Raw genomic sequence first — 11,336 nt, 5'->3', positions numbered from 1 at the left:
ATTCACTTATATTACAGTGTACAATCCTCCATCAAATCATGCCCCTGATCATTTTTCTGAATATCCACCACTGTAACAGACCAGTATAAATGCAAAAGAATTCATTTTCAAAGATATATGCCACACACTTAGCCTTTAAAAGACATATTGTCTCACTGTTTTAACCGCATGTTAAACCCACTTTATTTCCCATTGATTTGTCTCTTCCTCTGAACAATATCTTGTCTTTCATCCATGTAATATGATGTCTTTTCATGTAATCACTGATTTAAAGTGAAGAGTTGCACAGAAATGCTTTTTCTCCAGACCCGAACAAGCTTTCAATACAGAATTCACACCTAAAAGCAAAGTGACGGCCCACGGGCTTCCAGGGTCAGCAGCAATTCATTTAGATTTCCATAGGGTCAATAGAGAGGAATCCATGCCAGGGTTATTTCACATCAATATTTCATTTCTTTGCTACAACAGATAACAATAATGAGCCATCTGTAAGAGAGAAAGAGGGAGAGAGATTCTCTGAGAGAGCACATTCTTGGCTGAAAGCCTTTAAACTCTGAAGTTTGAGACAGCTTCTCTTGTCCATGAAGCCTTTGAAAGCCTGACTGGAAGGCAAATTGAAATAAATATATAAAGCGGTAAATAAATAAATATTAATCGTAAAGCACACACAACATAAATTATTAATATCAGGCAGAGAACTGATGTTGAAGATGTTTGCGCTGTCCTTTTTCTCCCATCATACTCTTCCTTTCAAAAGTACCAGATATATTTTTATGTTGTAGGCTAAAAGTTGTCTTATTTGATATTCTTTTGTTTTGTTTTTCCATTTCATCATATTTTCCATTAGCTCTGTAATGAACGTGCAGAGACGTGCTATTTTTGCAACCTTTGTCTTCGCCGTTCAGACTGAAGCCTTTCAAAAACTTTGCCGAGCGGGGAAGAGATGGAGAGTATACAACAGCTTCGTTTTTGAAGCAATTATAAGGATTTTTTCTGACAAAAAAGTCAGATTTGTAGTTGAGTTTGGGTAATTGGCAACTGGGCCAATGGGAGAAAGTGTAGTACATGTATTTGTCAATTATATCACTATATACTGTAGTGATGCATGCTGACCAAAACTCTGTGGTTGCCCTTTGCAGCCTGATCTCATTATTATTCATAGCTATTTGTCCGTAACATTCAAACGTACGTTTTTTGTACCTTTGGATAGATGCTGAAATATACAATATGGTTGTAAAAACCTAAATCTTATATGTTTTTACATATTTATAGCTTTAGAAATGTTAAATATTTATGAATAATTAATATTATATTTATAGCATTTTTTGGATTTGCATTTTTGTTATTTAATAGATATTTTAGATCACTTAACCCCACCCCACACCAACACCTGAACCTTACCACTTTTCAACAATATAAAAATGTAACAGGCAGATAAATGTACTATGACAATAATTTTACTATACTAATATATAGATACTTTTGAGCTGCTAATCTTATCCCAGTTATTAATGTTTGCTAATGTTTCCTAAGGAAACAAAGACCACTAAATACAGACTTAAATCTATCTGTTCCTCACAGAGCTGTAATATGTCTTCTACAGAATTGGATGATAGCTCACTAATACAATTATTTACTTTTATGATTGTATTATGATGCTTTAGTGGTGTATTTTATAGTCATTTTTTTGAGCTGCAACATATTATTATCATTTATAAATGATTAAACGGTTAGCCTACAGTTTTTTTGGTTTTGTTTGTTTTAACATTTTAAAGTTTAGTCATGGTTAAATTGAAGGAGTCCTTTAAAATAAGTCAAATATGACTCCAGAAATCACACCAAACAGAAAGAAACCATTACAGTGTCAAATTAAGGAAAGGAAACTGCATTGAATCAATATAATAGATTATAAGTACTATACAGTTAACCGATTAATTCCACGAATTAAATACTAATAGATTCAATAATGTTTTCGTAAATGTTTGTACATATATAAAGTTGTTCATATGTTAAATAATTATATTTTAGATGCTGTCAATATGTCAATATTGTACATTTCTGTGTCTTAGCAAACATAAGCAAATGTAAGTTTGCTAGAACCACACTTTGCGTAAAATATCTAATAACTAACATACTTTCTGACAAGTTCCTAGAAAAAAGCTCCTGTTTTGGTTTGATGTAAGTCCTGTTCTGTGTTGGGTAAGTTACTCAAAAAACAAACAAAAAAAAGTCATTCAAAACAAATTACTAATTACTTCTCTAAAATAGTAATCAGATTACTGATTTTACTGATTTCTTAATAAAAAATGTAATTACATTAATAATTACTTCACACTTAAGCTTCTATTCCGCTCAACAAATTTAAAATAATGTCTATATTTCCTTCTTGTTCATTGACTTGTTAAAGGGTACACACCCTGTCACAAAATGAAAACAGATTTGCATATTAATGCAGTTCATGTTTTACATGTTTTCTACATATGTTATTTAAGGAATTTGTGTAACCCAAGTAACGTACTTAAAAGTAATTAACTTTAAGAGTCAATAACTGTAATGTTTGTAATTCACAAGAATTTGAGATGTAATGCGCTACACTACTTTTTGTATTCAAAAGTAATTAGATCAGTTATTAATTACTTTTTTACTGCAATTAGATTACACCCAACACTGGTCCTGTTGTTCTAAAGCATTTTAAAAGGGATATTTGACTAAAAAAAAAATAGCCTTTATGATGAAGAGAGGTATGATAAAGGTGAAGACAAAGAGTTGAAATCAAATATGGCGGAAACGTTGATACATCAAATCTTATTGTTTCTCACTGCATATTGTGACCAAATATCATGATGTCTTTGGTGTTATGAACAAAGCTGCCATATTTGGTTTCAGAGCCTCATTAATTATTTGATTCGATTTGACAGTGAAGAACGACTTGTGTTCATCACACAAAGTGATTGTATGGTTTCAGAACACTTTGGAAAGTGCATGAATCATATTGATTGCTTTTCATTTGGTTTTGGTGTTTTTTTTTCCTTTTGAGTTCCAAGGAATAAACAAAGTCATCTGGTTTTTGAGTGATATTATGGTGAGTAAATAATGACAGAAATTTCATTTTTGAGTATACTGATACTCACAGGCTTGATGTACCTTAATCCTTTAAGTGCAAATAACAACTTAAAGCCTCCCGCAGTGACTTTTAATGTCAAAACATTTTATGAAACAAATATGTGACTATGTGACTATGCTTTTTTATAATGTGTAAGTATTGCAGCACAATTCACCAGTGCTTGTTTTTTCATTCTGCTTTTCCAGATTAAGGCTTTCTTATCCGTTATGAAAAATAGAAGCGCATCCTGGTTGTGGAGCAACTTCTCTTAACAGCAGAAGTCTCGATAATGCAGCATATCTGGATCGATTTGCTCAGGCCAGTGAAAGCAATAATTATCCTCACGCTAGACTTCACGTTGCTTTTCAAAAGCAGAATCTGCACATATTCACCGCTTGATTCAATGGAACATGTTCTGTTCAACTTCCAAGTGTAAGAAATTGCCCTGAGAGAGAAAGACAGAATTGTGAAGGCAAGAGAGGAGAAAACATTATGAAATGTCAGCTGCTCAAATGAATAACTGTTCAATATCAGTCAGGACACTATGAAAAGTCAAGTGAGAGAATATTTGACTGTGTACGTGTGCGTTTACGTGATACAGCTGGTTTTAAATTGTTCTCTTTTTCCATCAGCGAGGAGGTGCTTTCTCAGCTTATCTCCTCTGCAGTGGACGTGTGGGTGGACGATGTTCTAGGAAAATGAACTGTCGCCGCATGCCTCAAACGCGTCTGCCGTACCTTAAACACAACACGCATACTTGCTCTCTTACCCGTCTGCTTCCTTTGCATCACACACATACACTCCAAGGCATATACACACATAAATAGCCACTCAGCCGTCTCTGGTGTTTGTGCACACCTTGTTGCCTCCGGAGGGGCAATTACCGGTGCTCACAGCCTGTCTAAGGTGTCTCTGGCTCCCATCCCAATCCTCTCCCTCTGTCCATCTCCCCTCTCCATTATCAGTGGGGTAAATAATGCCCCTGCATCTGATGCTGATGGAGATGTGACTGGGACAACAGATTCAATTGTCCTCTGCTCCATTTATTTTTAGCAGCTAAAACAGCATTTTAGCATTCATTTCTAGTGAGTGCTGCTGGAGAAGTTTGAGGGGAGGGAAGGTCTACATGGTCTGTGCAATGTAATGCAGAATGCAGTTCCGTTTAAAATCCTAAAACCTGGGAGATAATTGGCATTTTCAAGCAATGGGTGTCCTTCAGGAATATTTAATGGTTTTTTTAGAATAGCATTTTTTGTTTATTCTTATTTCAAAATCAATTGAAGTGAATTTCACTCTTTGTTCTACAACATAAATTAAAAGCTGAAGAGTGTATCTTGTTCTGTGTTAAAATATGTGATGAGGAGGAGGGCATGGCCGGGCCGCAAGGACGCACACCCAGCGCTGAATTGTCCTAATCAGCCAGGAGGGGGATAAAGACGAGCTGGAGGCACCAGTTCGAGAGAGAGAGAGACGCACGCGGCCGCTGTGTGTGTGTCTGTGCGTTTATGTTTGTTTAAGTTGACTTATGTCACTAAAGTTATGTTGACTGTTCTGCCGGTTCCCGCCTCCTCCGTGCCCATCCTTGATCCCTGTTACAAAATACTTTCTCTTTCTCTAATATGCAGAGACAACTATAAGTAAGCCATTTGTAGGTTAATTTTTCTCAAAAACTTAGAGCAGAAACTACACACTTCAGCTTTATCACAGTCATACCTCAAATGTTAATTTTGAAGCTGCTGTGTTTTAATAATGTATGCTGCTAAGTTGCTACATGGACTACACCGGTTGTCCCACCAATTTCATGTCATTTGTCAAGCATGTATGTGAGTTTATGAAATCGAGGGAACCCATGGCGAATTAGCCTTTCATTGGCCCACAAATTGACAACATGACTGAACATCTCTACAGTACACAATATCTATTTCACAACCAATTGAAATACGCTGGAAAATGTAACATAAAATAGCTTTGCTGGTTGGTGTTATCACACTATTATTAATGAAAAACTGAGTTTTGTGGTACAATATTATGAGTCAAAGCATTAGCTCTTTTAGGGGCAGTGGTAGCTCAGCGGTTAAGGCTCTGGGTTACTGATCAGAAGGTCAGGGGTTCAAGCCCCAGCACTGCCAAGATGCCACTGTTGGGCCCTTGAGCAGGGCCCTTGAGCAAGGCCCTTGACCCTATCTGCTCCAGGGGCACTGTATCATGGCTGACCCTGCACTCTGACCCCAGCCTAGCTGGGATATGTGAAAAAGAAGAATTTCACTGTATATGTGCAAAGGTATAATGTGTGATGAATAAAGAAAATTAAAATTATTATAATTATCTTTCATAGCAGTACGCCAATGGGATGCAGAAGTCCATTTAAAGCAAAGGTTGCTGGGGCAATGTCCTTTTAACCACTTAACAATGTACTGTGAAATGTTGCATTTGAATGAATGGATGATGGATTTACAGTATTTGACTCATTACAACATGACACTGTATGACTGATTTATTAATCTTTTTGCTGTTCAAGTTATGGTGCTTCCATTTGGACACACACACACACACACACACACACGCATGCACACACAAAAACTTGAGACAAAATTTTGTTTTTTATGAATTTGGTGAATGAAAGAGAACTTTGAGTTGACAGCAACAGCAGGTCAATGCAACGCAATGTAGAATAGCTACTATACTAGTGTGCTCTGCAACTTAAAATAGCTATTTGACATTTACCGAACAATTAAAATGTTAAACACTTAATAAACACTTTATTTAAATAGCTTTGTTCATTATTAATGATAAATTCGGTAAAAAATATGTTCCTAAGTTAAGCTTGCTATAAACTTTAGTTGAGACGATTATGTAGATGTCTGATTCAAAAGTTTGGAATCACTAAGACATTTTTTGTTCTCTAAAGTAATTAATGCCTCTGTTCATCAAGGATGCATTAAATTAAATAATAATAAAATAAAATAAAAAAACCTGCCATTAGCAATGATGAGAATTATAATTATTGTTTAAAATATCAGTTTTTTATTTTTAATCATTTTAATTACATTTTTGCCCATGATGGCAAAAACCCATTTTCAGCTGTTTTTACTCCAGTAAAATAATGTAAAGTCATTCTTGAGAAATCATCCTACTGTGCTAATTTGGTACTATAAAAAAAACTTTTCTTATTTCTAGAACAGGTAAAAATGGTTGTGATATTTAATGAAGTTTGGACATGTCGATACAGTCTTTTTTCCAACTGCTGAAGTACACTTGCATTTCCTGCAAGTCACTACACTTTCAAGACAAATTCTGGTTTGAAAAATGTCAAAAAAGGAACAAATTTCTCTCTCTAAAAAACAAAAACAAAAAACATCAGTCTATGGTTTCTTTTATAGATTAAGGCTATTCTATGCAGTGTATAGTTTGAGAAACAGACTCCTCACAAATCCTAAACTGGCAGTTTCAATGACCAGTTTCAAAGGAAAAGCCACAGGCACAAGCACTGGCAAATAAGAAGAAAAAGAATGGGCAAAAGAACTTAGAGATTAGGTCTTAAATTATTAGAAATAAATATTATGGATGGATGAGTCCAAGTGTGAGGTGTTGAGCTGCTGTTAGAAGAGTCTGATCATAAGGTCTGTGAAACGCGTCCTACAAACCAATTACATCTTTGGGAAGTGCTGCAGTGCTGGGAAGTGCTTTGGGAAGTGCTGCAGAAAGCATGAGATTACAAAAAAAAATTCTTTAGGCGTGAAGAAAACGGTTCTCTCCATTTTAAGAAGAAAAAAGTCCTAGTTGCCCTAAAAACACTTTAGAGGAAGTAAAACTCATTTACATCTTCTTATGCAAGTTAAAATGTGACTGTATTGGCTTTTGTTAGTTGTTTCTCCCTGATATTTGGATGATATACTTAATTACCCACACAAGTTTTTGTTCTCGTGTTGGCACCATTTAGGATTTTTGATGACAGCTTGTCTTCCTCTTTTCTATGAGAGACAATAACACTGTCAAAATTAGCCCCAGACCCTCTGCCTTGGAGACAGGTTGAGGGTAGAGGCTTTGGGAAGTCCCTTCAGGAGGGTTCACTACACTTAATAGTGGACAGCCGCACCCAGAACATTCAGACTCTCCTGTCTGCCCTCTCCAGGCTCTGATGAAACCCTTTTCAACCACTCAGGAAAAGAAAATGGTTGCAGGGGGTGGAGGAAATCTTAGAGGTGCATTGCACAGAGAGTCCTGGATGTCAACAGGCCCATAATGATACCTGATAGCACCTGGAAAACACTCCTTTCTCCTTTCCTCTCTCTCTCTCTCTCTCTTTTTCTCTCTCTCTCTTTCCTGTATTTCTTCCTTTTCTTAATTTCCCTCTTTTTCTAGAGCCCTTCTTGGTTCTACACACCTTAGACACAGTGCACTTGAAAGCATAATTAGAGGTAAAACAGAGACCGTATCTCCCTATCACCCTTACACATACCCATCGTTAAGTCCTTTGTTTTTAAAGCTCTCTCCTCAAAATTCTCCTTTCTTCCCTCACTTTTTGAAAAGCGAGAGGGGGAGAAAGAGGGAGGGAGGAAGAGGGAGAGAAAGAGGGTGAAAAGTGGGAGCGAGAGCGAAAGAGAAAATGCCAGAGAGTTCCCTCTGCGAGTCGCCAAGGTGCTCTCTAGTCCATTGTGCATTGTGCTGTCAGGTTAAATTAGGGAGTACAGGCTCTGTGAGTGTAAAAAAATCAATAGTTGATGGAAGATTGCTCTCCGGAAAATCTGTTTTGATTCCAGGATTAATTCTTGACCAAAGGCTCCGCTGAAATGACATGCCATTAAGGCCGAAAATGAACACATTCAGCAGTGGAAATTGGATGGAAATGTGTCATGTGATTGCCCCGGCTGCTTGTTTTGCTCTCCTGGAGAGCGAGAGAGGAAGGGAGAGTGCTGTGCCGGAGGAAGGTGTGGCGGCAGAAAGCCTCGGATCCGCAGGCCCTGCGGAATCCATTTTCAGGGCTTCGCCACGGCCCTCCGAAGTATTCTCTGGGCCATTGTTGTCCGGCTCCTGCAAATGCATTCTGTGCAAGGTGAAATGCATTTGTCCACTGGCTGTGTCTCTCCTGTGTGTTCCCTTAAAGCACCAGATGAAAAATAACCCATCTTAAAATAAAGCAGGGACCTCTTTTCTTTGTCTCTTGTGGTGCCGAGGAAAGAAAGGGTAAATGCAATATTGATGAGAGTAATGTGTTTGTCATCACTCGTAATGTATTTCCAGCACCTGAGTACAAGAAACAAAAAAACAAGACCTGGCTCACTAAGATAACATTCTTTAAAAAAGCATTGTGAAGTGCCAGATCTTGGAAAATAAAAATAAATCAATAAAAAGTTTGTGTAGTACATTTTTACAAATCAAGCACAAGATTAAAAACATTTCAAAAACCTACTGTGCTATAACATGCAGATATAAAATATGCACATTTCCAACTGTTAAATAAAACATTTCAGTAAATTCACTATTTCAGAAATTTTGATTTTCTCATTGAAGTTAACAGGGTCAGTTCTTTACTTGATTAATGACCTAGAATCCTTCATCTTAATTAATAATTTATTTTTATGTTATAATGTTGCTTTGTTTCAAAATTTTCAAAATTATTTCAATAGATTTTAAATGTGGTCTAAGACTTTTGGACCCCACTATACATAATTGAGTTTGTATACATTCAAAATGAAAGTCTTAGGTAAGCTAAAACTCGCTTAGCTGTTCAACTTTTCCATTGAATCTGAGCAGTTACACCACTGTATTGGTAGTTTTTCAATTACATTTCACCATGCATTCCTGAGGGTTCTGAGCACCTGTGATGAATTTGGATTTTCCACACTGATATCAGCACTGAAAGAGCTAACAGTGCTAAAACCCTAAATGGGTACATTTCTACCCACTGGGCAATAAAGGATGATTCTTTTTTCATAAAACTCTCACCTGCTGTGCCACTTCACTGTCTGGACCATCACACGAGTTTATAAAATTGGGCCTATTACCACACATAATTTATAACCAGGATCAAGCACTATTCACCGCCATACAGGGCATCTCTGAGGACGACAAATGACTCGGTTTGAGTTGCATACCTGAAAATTATTTCTGTCCCAGAATAACAGTGAAGATAAATGCGAGGTTTTAATTAGCATACTTGTAAAGGTCATATCTGTTGAGGGGGATTCGTTCACATCAGATTACAATACTCCTCTATGTTTATATAGGTTAATATTTCAAATTACACCAGCCAAATGAATTAGACTCCTTATTAACCAAGGTACATTTTGAGGAATAAAGCTTTGTTTCTTAAGTTAAGTTGACACTTGTGTATTAACGTATTGATCATATCAGACTTTCGGTAATCTGAAAATTGTTCCATCTTTTAATTCTAATCAGCCCAGAGTAGCTACCAAGAGTAAAGAAATCACTGTTTTTGAGTGGAGTGTTTTCCCTAAATATTATTATAGGATATTGACAGTATTATTGACATTGTTGTTGGAAATAAGCATTCTCATTAGTCTTAAATATTTTTTTATTAGTCTTTAGTAAGAAAACTAATGAGAATCCCTTTAAATTTCATTTTGGACAATTTGTATCTAGTAAATACACCAGTAAAATTATATTAGTGCTGTACAATAACACTCCTCAAAGGCCATCCATCACTTGACTCAGTGAATGATCATTTAGTGACAGCATGAGTACGAAAGAAGACACCGTTTAATGTGAATATAGTGACATCTTGTGGTCATAGACTGCAACTACAAACAGAATTAACTACTGCAAGAAAATTCCATTTAAAGGGATAGTTCACCCAAAAATGAAAATTCTCTCATTATTTACTCACCCTCCATAATATCCCAGGTGTGTATGACTTTCTTTTTTCACCAGAACACATTTGAAGTAAAATAAAAAAAAATATCTTAGCTCAGAAGGTCCTTAAAATGCAAGTGAATGGAGATTTCTCTTTTGAAGCTCCAAAAATCACAGACAGTCAGCATAAACATCATTGATACGACTCCAGCTGTTAAATGAATGTCTTCTAAAATAATATGATCAATTTTGTTGTAAAAAAGATAAATATCGAAGTGCTTTTTAACTCTAAATCATCGCTTCCTGTAAGCGACAGAAGAGGGAGATCATGTGGTCTCTCGTGTGAAGTATTCATGTTGCTACAGACGTAATCTCACGTTCTCCACTCGGTTGAGACATCCAGGATGAGCGCACAAATGCATCATTGTGAGTAAAAAACAGATAATACAGATCTAAACCAAAACCAACCAAGTTGTACAGCGTTCCTCCTTCTCACTTGTAAACAGCGCTGCTGTTCTGGCTGTGATGCACTTGCCTCAGTTCTCGTGTGTTTCAAATGCCAATACGATTACGTCACACGTGCCTACCACTGCAGAATGGAAGCATGATTTAGAGTTAAAAAAGTACTTCAATATTTATCTTTTTCACACCAAAAGCGATCGTCTTGCTTTAGAAAACATTAATTTAACAGCTGGAGTCATAGATGACGTTTATGCTGACTGACTGTGATTTTTGGAGCTTCAAAAGAGAAATCTCCATTCACTTGAATTTTAAGGACCTACTGAGCTAAGATATTTTTCTATTTTTCTTCAAATGTGTTCTGGTGAAGAAAGAAAGTCATACACACCTGGGATATCATGAGGGTGAGTAAATAATGAGAGAATTTACATTTTTGGGTGAACTATCCCTTTAACTATTTTGTTTTGAGGACCAACATGTACTTAACATTAAAAATGTAAGTAAATAAATTTAAAAAATCTATAAATAATTGTAGCATTATTATGTATAATATTCAATAAGACTTCAATAAGATTAACCCTTCTGTTGTCGTAAGAAACTGCACCCTCCTTTTTTCTTTCAGGTCATTTTTGATGCTTGTTGAAAACTATTCAAAATGAATAAATTCTCAGTTAGTGTACAATGGCACTAAAGATCCCCTTAAAAAAAATTGTTTTTATTTTTTTTATGTGCTTCCATAGTGTAAAATGATAGGGGGAAAATAAATAATTATATTGAATATTAATGGAGAAACATAATTTTTAAATAAAAAAAATTTTCCCTAAGAAAAGGTTTAAAAACTTGGCAAACATTGGTCAAGGATGCCTCAATTTATGTTTATTTCCATCACTTTTGGCATTTTAAAATACAAAGTATCTTAACTTTCTTACCAGTGGTCTGGCAGCGTTTCTCCTTCTCAACC

Source organism: Myxocyprinus asiaticus, chromosome 44 (genome assembly GCF_019703515.2).
Source record: "Myxocyprinus asiaticus isolate MX2 ecotype Aquarium Trade chromosome 44, UBuf_Myxa_2, whole genome shotgun sequence".
Classification (NCBI taxonomy): Eukaryota; Metazoa; Chordata; class Actinopteri; order Cypriniformes; family Catostomidae; genus Myxocyprinus; species Myxocyprinus asiaticus.
Note: the sequence above shows the minus strand (reverse complement) of the source record.